Below are 14,952 nucleotides of genomic sequence, written 5' to 3' on the forward strand. Positions count from 1 at the left end.
CAAAAAAAAGTCTGTTTTTCCAACTGGACATGGATTTGACAAATTTTTTTTCATTTGGCTGACTACTAATAATACTGAGACAAAGGTTCTTTGGAATTTGTTGGTGAGAACTCAAATAACATTCAAAACATTTAAGCAGTGTGAAAGAAAAAATTCCTCAAACCATAATAAGTTATATTTTTGCTCAAAGATACCAATATGTTATGAAAGAGTGACGGACAACTACTCTTACAAAGTGATTGGGACCGGCACTGTGGTGCAGCGAGTTAATGCCCTGGCCTGAAGTGCCAGCATCCCATATTGGCAGCGGTTCAAGTCCCACCTGCTTCACTTCCAATCCAGCTCTCTGCTGTGGCCTGGGAAAGCGTACAGGATGGCCCAGGTCCTTGGGCCCCTGCGCCCGCATGGGAGACCCAGGGGAGGCTCCTGGCTCCTGGCTTCTGATTGGCAGATCAGTTGCAGCTAATTGGGGAGTGAACAATCAGATGGAGGACCTCTCTCTCTCTGCCTCTCCTTCTCTCTCTGTGTAACTCTGACTTTCAAATAAAGAAGTAAATCTTTTAAAAAAAAGTGATTAATATCCCCTTTATTGGCATCTAAGAACATCTGACATAGAAATCTCAGGTTTAGGGGCCGGCACTGTGGCGTGGTGCGTAAAAGCCACAGCCTGCAATGCCGGCATCCCATCTGGGCGCCAGCCTGTGTCCTGATTGCTTCACTTCTGATCCAGCTCTCTGCTGTGGCCTGGGAAAGCAGTAGAAGACGGCCCAAGTCCTTGGGCCCCTGTACCCTCGTGGGAGACCCAGAGGAAGCTCAGATCAGCCCAGCTCCGGCCATTGCAGCAAACTGGGGAGTGAACCAGAGGATGGAAGACTTCTCTCTCTCTCTCTCTGTCTCTCTCTCTCTCTCTGCCTCTGCTTCTCTCTCTAACTCTGACTTTCAAATAAATAAATAAAAAATCTTAAAAAAAAAAAAAACAAATCTCAGGTTTAGAAGCTTGGAGGGTTCAAAGGCATAGGTAATAACCTGAACTCCCAAGAACATTTCAAACATCTACTATGAAAAAAACAAAAACAAAAAATAAAAACAAAACCAACCCACACAGATCTACATGGTCCTGACACTTACAAAATGGAAACAGATCTGAATGACAACAAAGCAGGGAGACACGTGGCAGCATTTGGTCTACAGCTCCTCATCGTCTGTGTCCCAGCCGGAGTCTCAGGCCAGGTCCTCACTGCCCCAGGAAGACATTCTTGACATTCTTCCACACTGAACAGAGTGCTGCCTTTGAAGGTGAAGATCCTAAAAGCTTTCTTTTGCAGGGCGGCATCCTCCTGATGCTGTCTGCCTGATAAAGCAACCCATCCATTTATCTCCCCACCTCTGGAGTGAACGCACTCCACTCGGCAAGCTCTCCCTGAAATGAACACGGCTGGCTCTGCACGCGGCATTTTAAACAGCGTGGTTCTTGTCAGCCAAGTCTACAGCTCAGGCATCACGTGCAAACGGCCAAAACCATTTCCCTCTCATTATTCCGACGAAATGTCACGCTACAGTGTGTAGATTTAACAGAGTCGGTAAAAATCTCTACGTTCAATTCTGCCTTTGACTCTCAACACTGAAATGCTTGTGGAGTTTAAACCTCTTTTTCTAGGTAGGAGTCAGCGATCGAAGTTCACAGGAAGCAAAACTGGAACTGGTGAGTCATGTGAATTAAAACGTTTCCTGGGAATAGCATCAACATATTAATCAAAGCATATCCCTGGCTCTCCCCCGATAGCACTGAAAATATGTGCCCTGTGCGCTTCCTCAGCTGGCGCTCACCCAGGGGAAGCCATGTTCACCTGGAGCGCCAACATCGCCACGCCCAGCGGCAAGCAGCCGGATGAGTTCGAGTCCGGGATCTCCCAGGCGCTCCTGCAGCTGGAGATGAACTCAGACCTCAAGGCTCAGCTAAGGCGGCTGAACATCATGGCTGCTCAGGAAATTGAAGTTCGTTGTGGCTGCAAAATTATCCTAATCTTTGTTTCTGTTTCTCAACTAAAATCCTTCCAGAAATTTCAAGTCTGGCTGGACTTGGGCTGGAGAAGAAGTTTAGTGGGAAGCTTGCTGTCTTTACTGCTCAGAGGAGAATTTTGCCTAAGCCAGCTTGACAAAGCCCTACGAAAAATAAGCAAGAGCGCCCTGGGAGCTGCGTTCTGCCAGCCGTGCGCTCTGCGATGCTGGAGGACTTCGTCTTCCCCAGTGACATCATGGGCTCAAGCGTCCAGGAGAAGCTGGACGGCAGCCACTCTAAAGGTGCACTATGGGATGTGACACATCAAAACCATGGCGATGTTTTAGCTGACAGCACAAAAGGCAAACAGTGGTCCATGTGGACCATACACAGCAGAACAATATGGTGCAGAAGGGGGACACTTGCTCTGGTGTCTGTAAGAGGCTCACGGCAAGGATGTTAATTCTGAGTTCCCAGAGTTCCCATACGTATCTATGACCTACAGAGGCAACAGCACAGGTGAGGTCAGAAACTATGATCCATTAAAAATAATGGTTCAGGGCCGGTACTGCGGCTCACTAGGTTAATCCTCCGCCTGTGGCATCGGCACACCAGGTTCTAGTCCCGGTTGGGGTGCCGGATTCTGTCCCGGTTGCCCCTCTTCCAGGCCAGCTCTCTGCTGTGGCCCGGGAGTGCAGTGGAGGATGGCCCAAGTGCTTGGGCCCTGTACCCCATGGGAGACTAGGATAAGCACCTGGCTCCTGGCTTTGGATCAGCGCGGTGCACTGGCCGCAGCGCGCCGGCCGCGGTGGCCATTGGAGGGTGAACCAACGACAAAAAGGAAGACCTTTCTCTCTCTCTCTCTCTCCACTCTGCCTGTCAAAAAAAAAAAAAAAAAAAAAAAAAAGGTTCCGATTATATGTATTACGTGTGGTCCATATGAGACTAGAATTTCTTTTTTTTAAGTTATACCAGCTCCATGTATTTCATATTTACAGATTTAGGAACATAGTGACACTTTCCCCCAATCCTTCCTCCTGCCCAGGCTACAATTTTTCTTGTCCCTCCCTCTCCCTTTCCCACTCTAAATTTTTACGAAGATCCATTTGCAGTATACATAATGATCGTAAAGTTAACCCTACACTAAGTGAAAGAGTTCAACAAACACGTATGAAGAAAAAAAAAAAAACTGTCCCTCAATGGAAGAGCCAAGGAAAAAGATCACTTCATTTGCCACTCACCCTCAAAATGTCTTTTCAAAACCAAGAAGTTTTCATGCCATAATGGATCTGGCTGAAGAGCCCATGAGAGTATTTTAGGCATGGGAAGCCAAGACACTCTGGCAAAAAACAAACAAACACACACACACACACACATACATACAACCTAAATGTAAGATCTCTGCGAGTGAGATCCCAGTGGAAAGAATGGGCCGTCAAAGAAGGAGGTACCTTTCTCTGAACGGAGGAGAGAACTTCCACTTTGACTATGACCTTGTCTAAATAAGATCAGAGTTGGTGAACTCAAAAGGCTTCCATAGCCTTGGCAACTCATGACAAGAGCCTAGGATGATTACTGACGCCATAAACAAGAGTGTCAATTAGTTAAGTCAACAACAGGAGTCACTGTGCACTTACTCCTCATGTAGGATCTCTGTCCTTAATGTGTTGTTCATTGTGAATTAATGCTATAACTAGTACTCAAACAGTACTTAACACTTTGTGTTTCTGTGTGGGTGCAAACTGTTGAAATCTTTACTTAATATATGCTAAACTGATCTTCTGTATATAAAGATAACTGAAAATGAATCTTGTTGCAAATGAATGGGAGCGGGAGAGGGGAGGGTTGAGGGTGGGAGGGAAGTTATGGGGGGGGAACCATTGTAATGCATGAGCTGTACTTTGGAAATTTATATTTATTAAATAAAAGTTAAAAAAAGAAAGTATAACTTCTAGCCAAGAATAAATCTAGTTTATTTCATATTCAGAGACTTATTTTAACAGAGATTTAGCAAAGCTAAATGATATGCATTGCTGAGTTTTACAACATTTTTAAGCCTCTCTATGCTCAAATACTACACCAGATACACAAAACCTGACTGCCCTATTCGACAGTGAGTTCCTGCGGAAGGGCAGCACACAGAGCACCGCATGGGCACTGACATCATTAAACAATCACAAACAATTACATGAATGTCCTCAGTGACACTGGGGACATAAGCTTTAAGTACAAACTAAAGCATCTGTGGACTGCACGCTTAGCAGCAAATGCCTCTGCCGCAGGAAGTGAATTCAGGCCCCAGTACAGAGAATCTCAGGTATTTTAAGTGAGTTACATACGACTGCAGCTGGTCTCCTTCCTATACCAACATTCTCTTGAACAGGAGGAAAAAAATGTTTGGTCTAAATAACAGCTTCTATGTCAACCACCAAAAAACACAAAACTGCATATTCCATACCCCACAGGAAAAAGAAACAGACTCCAAACAGCACTGATAATGGTTTTGCTTTGGCTCAGCTGTCGCTAAGCACACTGCCCTGGAAGCCTTGTTCTGACTCACGTAGAGGAGCGCACGAGGTCAGCAAATCCAGACCACTTCGAACAGGCAAAGCTTGCTGAATTCCAGACCTGGCTCTCTCACACGCACTCCGTGAGTGGGTGGGGCCCAAGCGCTTCTCTTAGGGCCCCAGGAACAGGTAACGTCAAAGCCAAAATGCTGAATTCTCTCTTCACATTTTTAAGATATTAAATGCAGAATGAACCTTTAAAAATAAAGAACATGACTTTATATGAACTTGCCTGTGTCTTAACTCAAGATTTTTAAATATATTAGGACAGGTGTCCAGTTAAACCCAGCATCTTCATTTCTTTATCATTTCCACTAAAATGACTATAAAATTAAGTTTTTAAGGAAAATGGGAGGATCAGGGCCGGGGATGTGGCACTGTAGGTTAAGCTTCCACTTGCAGCACTGGCATCCCATATGGATGCCGGTTCAAGTCCCAGCTGCTCCACTTCCAACCCAGCTCCCTGCTAATGCGCCTGGGAAAGCAGCAGCATATGGCCCAAGTACTTGGGCTCCGATACCCGTATGAGACCCGGAAGAGGCTCCTGGCTTCCAATGGCCCAGCTCCAGCAGGTGCAGCAACTTGGGAAGTGAACCAGCAGATGGAAAATCTCTCTCTCTCCCTCTCTCTCTAATTCTGCCTCTCAAGTAAATAAATAAATAAATAAACCTTTAAATATGTAAGGATTTAGAACATGAGGCTGGACATCTGGTGAATGGCTTGGCATAGCAGAGCTAGAACCCAAGCAAGTCAGGGATCCAGCAAGGAATACAGTGACTCCTGTGACAGACATGGGGAGCTTTCAGAATGGAATGTCCCAGACAGCTCAGAGGGTGGATTACAAAGCAGCGGCGTGCGGCAGGCACCATGGCATAGCAGGCAAAGCCTCCGCCAGTGACACTGGCACCCGTCCCGGCACTGATTTGTGTCCTGGCTGCATCACTCCCGATCCAGCTCCCTGCCAAAGGCCTGAAGAAAGCAGAAGGTGGCCCAAGTGTTGGGGTCCCTGCCAGTCACATGGGAGACCTGGACGAACCTCCTGGCTCCTGGCTTCAGCCTGGCCTGACCCTGCTCACTGCTGCCATTGGGAAGTGAAGTGGTATGTGGAAGGCATCTCTCTTTCACTCTTTCTCTGTAACTCTTCAAAAATGAATCAATCAATCAATCAATAAATAAATATTAAAAAAATTTTATAAGAGTTCCATCCTCTTTCAGCCCAATCCCACAGCAGGGAGGAGACAGTGGACAGCCAGGCGGCAAACCCCAGCACAGCAGAGCAAGGAGGGCCAAGAACAAAAGCTCAGAGCATTGCACACAGTCTCAGAGGCCAGACCCACCACCAAGTCCAAGGGCTGAAGGAACATTGTCTCATGGCCTAAAAATGTCTCAGGGCTGGCACTGTGGCACAGTGGGCTGAGCCAGTGTGTGTGACTCCAGCCTTCCCTATCAGAGCACATGTCCAGCAACTCCACTTCCAATCCAGCTTCCTCCCAAAACCCCATTCTTCTGCCGATGGGGGCTGGCACTCACCTATACCTGTACCTGCACCTAGGAAAACCCAGGCTTCCTGAACACCTCTGCTCTTCTACTCTACTCTCTTCTGCACCTGCTGCTATGGGAACTCCAGGGTCAGAGGAGAATACACAGCAAATCTTTTATCACTAGCAAAGTATTGTGGCAATAAAACGCCTGTTTCTGTATTTCATATACAGTAAGTCACAGAAGGGTACTATGTTCTAGCTCAACATAGCATATAGTTTCTTTTAGAAAATGAGCCTCATTATCCAACTTAAACGTAACTCTTTCGAAGGAAATACCCAATTAGAAAGTAAAGAATGGACTCTGTGAAGTCAAAGAGGAAAATATCAACAAAAGTTGCAAGACCATAAGCACCTACAATTGCAAATGCTTACTTCAATGTACTTGTTTGCCTTCTGTGCTGTCTACTAAAACATCGCCACGGTTTTGGTGTGTCACATCCCGTAGTGCACCATCATGATGCCCCGGTGTTCCTGAGGCCCCTGCACCCAGACCTTGTTTTATTGCTCAGGGAGCTACTCTTCTCCTTCCCAGTGCTGTGAACTTTCACCTCCCTGCCCTAATGGCAACAGGCCTGCACAGCACAGGATGCCATCCTGGCACTCAGTCTGCACCCATGATCATACTTCTCAAAGACCATTCAGGTGGCCCTGGGCAGCAGGTGCTGGCGGGGAGGCCAGCGGGGAGGCTGCTGACGCACATACTAGCTCTGTTTATTAAAGTATCACATGTGGTCCACCTGTGTCACTGGGGGGAGTCTAAAATCTCTCACGGCTCACACATGGAGGGCGCTCCGGGCCTCGATGCGGTATGGCAGCAGGAGTATTAGCGTCTAGGTGCGTTGCACAGCTGCACGTGGGGAGGAGAAGAGAACAGTAGCTGGCTCCTGGGTCCGAGCAGCTGTAGGGTCGGCTGTACCACTGGCCGAGCTGGGGGAGGAGGGGGACGAGACTCACCCACCAAGGAGCGCTGCTCACCCCACAGGCACAGGAGAAAGCCGAGCTCAGAGCCTCTGTGCAGTTACCCAGGGTGGCACAGCCGATCAGGACACAAGAGGAAATGTCACTCCGGGTCTGACTGATACCAGATAAAGGAATACATGCTAGGCACTGTGAATCAGTCACATTAGAGTGCATTAACACCGTATCTCAGTTCATCCTAACAACATTATGGGACAGGTCTGTCTGATCCCAAAGTCAGCCCCAGCAGACACCCTCTTAGCTGCTAAGATAGGAGGCAAAGGTGGCGCTCAGTGCAAGTCCCAGCCACTTAGCCTCAAATTCAAAATGGAAGAACTGCAAGGAGGGCGTGAAGCCCAGTATACAATCGTCCACAGCCTTTGCTATCACTCCTAAAACTACAGTCACCTATTCATCAGCTCTCATCTCAAACCAGCCTGTAACAGGATGTACGTGGGAAAGTTCTGAGTCAAGCATCAGTGGGAAGTCAGTTCCTTCAGGCACGTGGCACCACACTAAAAGCCCGGAGGGGACACACCCCAGCTGCCAGAGGCCCCTGGAGAGGACACACCCCAGCTCCCAGAGGCCCCTGGAGGGGACACACCCCAGCTCCCAGAGGCCTCTGGAGGGACACACCCCAGCTCCCAGAGGCCACCGGAGGGACACACCCCAGCTCCCAGAGGCCACTGGAGAGGACACACCCCAGCTGCCAGAGGCCTCTGGAGAGAGAGGACATACCCCAGCTCCCAGAGGCCCCTGGAGGGGACACACCCCAGCTCCCAGAGGCCACGTGGTCCTGGGAATTCTAAGAAACCTGGAATTCAGGATGAAATCTCACCACTGCAGAAATGCCACACTTTCTACAGAAGCCAGTGTGGGGCGGAACTCAGTCCTTGCTGACAGTCTTGGGTAAGTGATTCTGTTCCTCAAAGGAAGCCTGGAAAAGCAGCCGAGGGTGGGCCACGGGTCCACGAAGAGGCCGCCGGCTCTCTGTGGAGACTGAAGTGGGAACCCCACACTATAAGCTACGTCAGCCAGCTTCTGTTTTTCTGGAAATTAGTGTTTCTACAGAAACGCAAGGAAGAGCACCTTTTATTTAGTCCTGTGTATTTCAAACTGCCCAGCCCAAATAATCTCATCACGATTAATGAAGACGCTGCAGCAGGAGACAACGCTCTGCTCGGGACGGCGCTGACGGACGTGTCATCAGACTGTCTGTCTCCGCGTCAGCAGCCTAATAGCATCTGGACCCCTGGGACGCCATCAGCCACCGGAGGCACGGCCGCAGCCGAGGCCAGAATGCACTAGCTTAGCTCTATCGCCTCCACAAGGAGAGAGGAACCCGGAGGTCTCACGCGAAGAACTTTTTAATGAAAATCCTCAGTAATGAAACCCAAACTGAAGTTATGAATACCTATCCAATATTGTAAAGCACCAGAAATGTCATTAGTTTTGTTCATTAGCATGAGTGGCAGGCCGTAATCTGTCTTCTCAACCCCTGAGTGGTACGGCTTTTGTGTTCCTAAAGCGCTATCTGCAGGCTGGTTAAAAAGAGAAATTCACAGTCAGGGTCAGTGTCACTCAGGCTGTCAGAACACCATGCTACAACAAAACCCAAACAGGAGGCACCAGCATTGTGCCATAGCAGGTGAAGCTGCTGCCCGCAACACCGGCATCCCATGTGGCCAGTGGTTCAAGTTCCAGCTGCTCCACTCCCAATCCAGCTCCCTGCTGATGCGCCTGGGAAAAGCAGAGGCAGAAGGCCTGATGTTTAAGGCCCCTGCCACTCATGTGGAAGACCTCGATGAAGCTCCTGGCTCCTGGCTTCAGACTGGCCCAGCCCCAGCCTTTGCAGCCATCTGGGGAGTGAACCAGAGGACAGAAGGTCTCTGTCTCTGCCTCTCCCTTTCTCACTCTATAACTTTAGGTTTCAAATAAATAAATATTAAAAAAAAAAAAAACAGGACAGTGAGGAGGAACGAAAGAAAGCTGGCTCTATGGAGGGGACAGGTTAACGACACCATGGCACGTGTACGTTCTTTTGGAGAAAACAGACAAACTTGCAGTGACACTAAAATACAGCGATGATGACAATATTCACTCACAGCACTACAAGACCCCAGAAGGGGACATCTGAACGGGCCCCTGGGTTCCACGGGATGACTTGGGATCTGAGCAGGGAGGTCTCTTGGCTCAGCTGGGCACTGCAGCCAGCCAGAACAGCACGTGTGCAGGTGCCGGGACTGCTGCTAGCCATGGTCACAGCCAGAAGCACAGGGGTTCCCTACAGCGGGGAGGAACACACACGGGAACTGGCGGGCAGAGAACAGCACAGAAAACCACAGCAGTCACACCACGAAGGGCTCCAGACGTCAAATGCTGCTCATCGCCATTAAGGGATTTCCCGTCGAGATGGGCCAGGCCTGATCCTGTTTCCGGAGCTCACTGATGGAGGGGTGAAGGCCCAGAGAAGAGCCTTGGTGCAGCTCCTTCTGCACTGCTGTCCAGCCCTAGCCTCACACAGGTGGCCAGCTTCAGTCTGACTTCCTCTCGGGAACCTGCGATCAGGACAATTCCAGCCAATCTGATAAGGGTGTCTGAGCACAGACACGCCTCCAGTGCGTGAGCCTGGGCGCAGGGCATGAAGCCACTGCTTGGGATGCCTGTATGCGTTATGAGACTGCCTGGTTCAAATCCCAGCTGCTCTGCTTCTGACCCAGGTTCCACCTGATGTGCATTCCAGAAGGCAGCAGATGCCTTTGGTCCCTGCCACCCATGCAGGAAACCTGGGTGGTGTTTCCAGCTCCTGCCTTGGGTCTGCCCCAGCCCTGGCTGGGCGCTGTGGGCCTTTTGGGGGGAGTGAATCAGTGAACAGAAGATCTCTTTCAGCCCCCCTTAAATAAAGTAACAACAAATTAAAAGCACACACCTCCAAGGGTACAGTGGCAGAGTATGACAGAGGACGATCTCTACGAGGAAGACAGGAGGACACATGGCACCAGAGGGCTCAAGGCCAGGACTCCCTGTGGACACAGAGCTGAGCAAGGGACTTTCCGGGTCTGGTCTGCACCTCTGGCCAGCTCAGCAGCACTCCTACTTCCTACCTTTAGAATCTGTCCTCATTGTAAACTGACTTCGTTCTTGAGTCAAGTTCGGTGGGAATGCTGCTACCTGCAATCCAGTAATTGCTGACTAAGAGCAGGGCTGACAGGTAACTGGAAAGATGAGGAATGACGTAGAGATCCTAAGGAAAGGACGCTGAAGGAAACGGCATCTGAGAGGTTTTGGATGTGCTGGTTAAGAAGTTGCAGGCTTGGGGATCCCTCTGCTCAGATCCAGCTGTGAGGAGGGGTCAGCCACAGGAGGGGCAGAACTGGAGGAAGCCACAGGGCTCTGGGGACTGGGGAGGGCAGGATATCAAGAATAAGTGTCTAGCAACTGGAGCAAGGTGTGTACACTGCAGAGTTCTGATCTACAAGTGCAGACTGGGTCATCATGGCAGTGGAAGACATACCCCAGTACCCTTGGAGCCAAGACCTAGGGGCGCCAACATTAAGTGCAAACAGAGTGGGAAAAGCCATGAAGGAGACGTATGGTAAAAGAACCGTGGCTGAGCGAGGAGCCTGGGCTGCCGGCCCCTTGGAAAGACAACATATGTCTGAGTGGCCAGAAGACAGCAGACCTTCCCAGCATGCCTTGAGAACCTCCCAGATGGTGATATTTTGTGGCCTCATTTCAAGGGAGTCATGACGTATCTTTCTTTATAACATTTTATTTATTTGAAAGGCAGGAGTGACAGTGGTACACGTGCATGTGTGCGCGCACACACACACACACACACATTTTCTACCCACTGGTTCAATCCCCAGGTGCCCTCATTATCCAAGGCTGGGCTAGGTAAAAGCAAGAAAAAGATCCCTTTACAAATAAAGCAAAGGAGCCAAGTTCCCTGCGGGGAAGCAAGCGTGGAATGGCTAAGCCACACGGTGTACCCTGGGTCCCTGGGAGAGAGCCTGCCCCTTGTGGGTTTCCTGATGAGTGGGGCCCTGGGCATTCCTCCTAAGCCAGCCTCACGTGGCAATGCCCATGCTGGGGTCACGTGCACACTCACACAGGATACCGAGGTGTAGGGTCTGTCCTACAGACATGGCAAGCCTACTTCCTGCGGCTCATCTCTGGATCCCACGTTGGTATTTCAACTCCTCCACTTCTACTCCTTTGCTTCCACTGAAAGACAGGAGTTAGGTGAGGGAAAGGAGAGGAGAGGAAATGATGTCTTCTTACTTCCAGTGCTGCCCTGAGGCACCGCAGACCTCAGTACAAACCAGGGAGACGTATTTCCACGCATTATCGCAGGACCCCGGGTCTGCCCCCGACTCAGAAAGCATGCTAAAAGGACTGGACGCCTTTCGATGAGGGCCACGGGCAGGCCACACACGGCTGTGCTGTCACAGGCTCCCTCACCTCCCAGGGGGGCATTACTACCTCTCACCGTCCAAGCTCACCAAGGTCTTTTCTCCTTGACGTAAACTGCACGGGAAAAGAGCACTCCAATACTGAGGTGGCTGACAGCTGTACGACACCCACCAGCTACAAGAAAACACCCTCGTGATTCTTTCCTGTATTTTGGAAACAGAGACATACACGAATGAATGGTATTACAACAGCGGAGGCCTCCAACCCCACACTGAAGGGGGCAGGCCACAGAGAGCTGGTGAACTCTGGAGGGCTTCCGCTTTGCACAAATGCAAGACACAGAGTAGAGAGGAAGTCAACCCTGACTTAGCTCCGCCAGGGTCCTGAGACCCGGCTGCGTGCTCCCGGGGCCCCACCAGAACCTGACGTCCCCGGCCCACAGAGCCCTGCAAAGCCAAACAGCTTGTGCAGTTTACACTGCTACCAAGAGCGCTGGATGTGGATCAAAACCCAGATCCCGTGCGCAGAGCCTGACTCAGTGTTTGAAGCTTCCCACCCACCAAACTACTTCATACGAAGAAAAAATTTTAAAATACAGAAACTGTCATTTGTTAGTGCCTCCTTCAATTTCTAGGTAGAATTAATCACTCATTTCCCACAGTGCCTGCAGGGTATTAATTTGGTTTTTCTGGGACTGCACTGTAATTACTTATGTCTCTGTCTCCTTAGGTAAAACACAGACTGTTCAGTGACAAAAATTCTTGCTGAGAGATCTCTGAACCTAGAGCAACAAATTAGCAAAGGTTGAGCCCAAAATTAAGTGAATACTACACCAGATGTGCTTTTAAGATACCTGTGACAGGACAATATTATTTGCAAATTATATCAGAAAATGCAATACCACCTATCTAGAGTTTCCCATTTTTACTGCCCATTTTCCATTAGGTTAGCCAACACCACTGACTTTTTTTCACTGAATATGAATTTCACTATGAATTTTTTCCATTGAATATATATCCATGAAAGTTTACATCCTCATCACGTGATTTTGGTTTTTACACATATTAAGGACTTCAAAAAGTTCATGAAAAATGGAATTTACAGGTAAGGTTATTTTGATACAAAAGAATTCAAAAATCCACGCATTATTTTCTCAAGATAGACATTTCCATGAACATTTTGAAGATCTCTATATGTTTATCATGGAAATACATTTTTAAAATTCCATTTTGCATGAACTTTTAAAGCCCCTCATATTTGAAGGCAGAGACTATATACACAGAGGCCCTGCCCCAGCTGCTCCCGGCCCCTCTCAAGTGCACCTACCTAGAGCTGCCGTGGGAACTCACCGCAGTCGCACAGTTCATACTTCCACTCCCTTTGCCTCTCTACTCCTCTGCCTGGGAGTGCTGGTAGCACGAGAGATTGCTCAGGAGGCCCAGCAAACCGCATTTAACAAATGTAGGGGTGACCCTCGGGGTGACAGACTATGCACGGAGCACAGACAACCCCTGGAATAATTCTGAGGAGCTGGCAGGACTGAGTGCCAGCCGCTTTCTGTAATAATCTGCTCGCCCCACTTGCCCTACTCCCACGCTCACGCTTCTTTGCGTAACTCCCAAGTTGACACCTGCACCCAAGTCCTGGTCTGAAGATCTGCTGTGGGAGGAACCTAACCTGAGACACGTGTGCAACACCTGCCCAGGGAGGTAGACTGTGATTAGAAACATAGTGATGGCTCTCCGATGAGGCCCCTCTGTCCAGAGCCCTACCTGCTGAGCGCTCGGCTTAGTATGTCAGCAACGTGTACTACCTGCCACCCAAGAACGGTTTAGACATCAGAGGTGTAAGTGCATCCCTGTCCTTGTGAGCCACGTGCACGCTGGAGCTGGGGGCCAGTGAAGCACACAGGGCTCGAAGGTACCCCTGCAGCACCGTTGGGAGCCAGGGGATGCCCCGCTGTGGCAGATGAATGGCCTGGTACCCAATCCTGGACCAGGGAAGACTGCCAATCCTAACACTAAGATCGTCTTTCTTAAAGGGTTAGGGTTAGGGTTAGGGTTAGGGTTAATATCAAGGCAGTCTCAACAAACAAGACCCTGAACACCAAGACATCAATCAGCACACGGTCAGCATTTAATAGATCATCCAGAACTGACGCTGGACACAATACATTTCTTTTTGGACCAAAACTGATTTCCTCCATACTGATACCATCACATCGGAGAAAGGCCTGAAGCACTACTGCTGAAAATGGCTTAGCTCCTATTTCCATTTCAAACTCAACTTTTCCTCACTCACATATACACTAAACGCCCAGTCCCTTCACTTCACAGGTAATTAGACCAAAGGTAATTAACTGGCACACCAGTGTCCCACGATAGAGACACTTTTGAATTGGATTCGCCTGATTCCTGGGTCAATATTCTTCCTGCTACATTCTGATCACCTTCCCAAACAGCAAGCCATAATCTTGTGTTTTCCCATTTACTCAGAAACGTGTGTCCAATGAACATATGGGAGTACGTTAGACTCGTACCTGTAAGCACTTCAACCACGTATTGCCATTTGGACGCTGTTCAGAGCCCTACAGGGGAGCAGAGAGCTGGCCCTGCGTCCTGCTGCGCAGACAGCAAATCCACGCCCCCGGTCAGCTCCACAACCTGAGGATACGCTGCCCCTCACTCTTCACCTTTTCATGCCCTGTCACCATCATCCTTCTCTACATTTGCCACCATCTGGGCATGTGTGGCTGTGCCATGTTTCCTGATTGCGTGCTGATTTTTTATACTCGGAGAGCTTGTTGACAATAAAACATGTGAAGGGAACGGATCCAGAAATACTGTCCCTACAAAACTGAGTTAATTAAATAAGAAGAACAAATACAGAGGACACATTCTACCATCAGCTTGGCTTGTCCGGGAACTCTAGATCAGCATCTACTGCAGACGCCTTAACGGGGTACCCGGAACTTTAAAAATTCGGTGAGTTCTGGGATTTCTGAGATGGGTGCAGTTTTGTCATTAGCACACAGTCATTTTAGGCCTTAATCCTTGGACAGTGATGAAATTCACCAACTTTGATTGCGAACCTCAGGTTGCCCCTAAACCAGCTTCAAACAGTCTGCTCTGCACATCTTGTGTGTCCCAGGATTAAAGGGGAACCTTAGAGTTGTGTGTTAGAAAATCAGCCTACATGTTCAGCTCCGGAGCTTGTTAGTCGTGGTTGGGGGACCCATCCTTCAACTCGTTAAGCTCAGCTTCCTGCTCTAGGAAACCAGGCCATTCCACTGCCGCAGCGGACCCCTCCTTGGCTTCTGTGATCCTGCTGGCAGGATGGTTATGCAGATCAAGAGGAGGTTAGGTTTGAGTCCTAACTCCAGTCCAGAGTCCAGCTTCCTGCTTAGTGCACCCTGTAATGCAGGAATGACAGATCAGGTAGTTGGGAGGCCTGAACTGTTTTCTGAACTCTG

The 14,952-nt window shown here is 49.2% G+C and overlaps 1 protein-coding gene and 1 pseudogene across 4 annotated transcripts in view; one reads left to right on the forward strand and one right to left on the reverse strand.

The window, feature by feature from the left end:
- Positions 1-14,952, reverse strand: part of SLC2A13 (solute carrier family 2 member 13) — a 342,499-nt gene that overhangs the window by 133,053 nt on the left and 194,494 nt on the right. The gene's annotated exons all lie outside the window — the stretch shown is intronic.
- On the forward strand, positions 1,840-4,554 carry LOC108177036 (small ribosomal subunit protein eS7-like; annotated as a pseudogene).

Source organism: Oryctolagus cuniculus, chromosome 9 (genome assembly GCF_964237555.1).
Source record: "Oryctolagus cuniculus chromosome 9, mOryCun1.1, whole genome shotgun sequence".
Taxonomy (NCBI): domain Eukaryota; kingdom Metazoa; phylum Chordata; class Mammalia; order Lagomorpha; family Leporidae; genus Oryctolagus; species Oryctolagus cuniculus.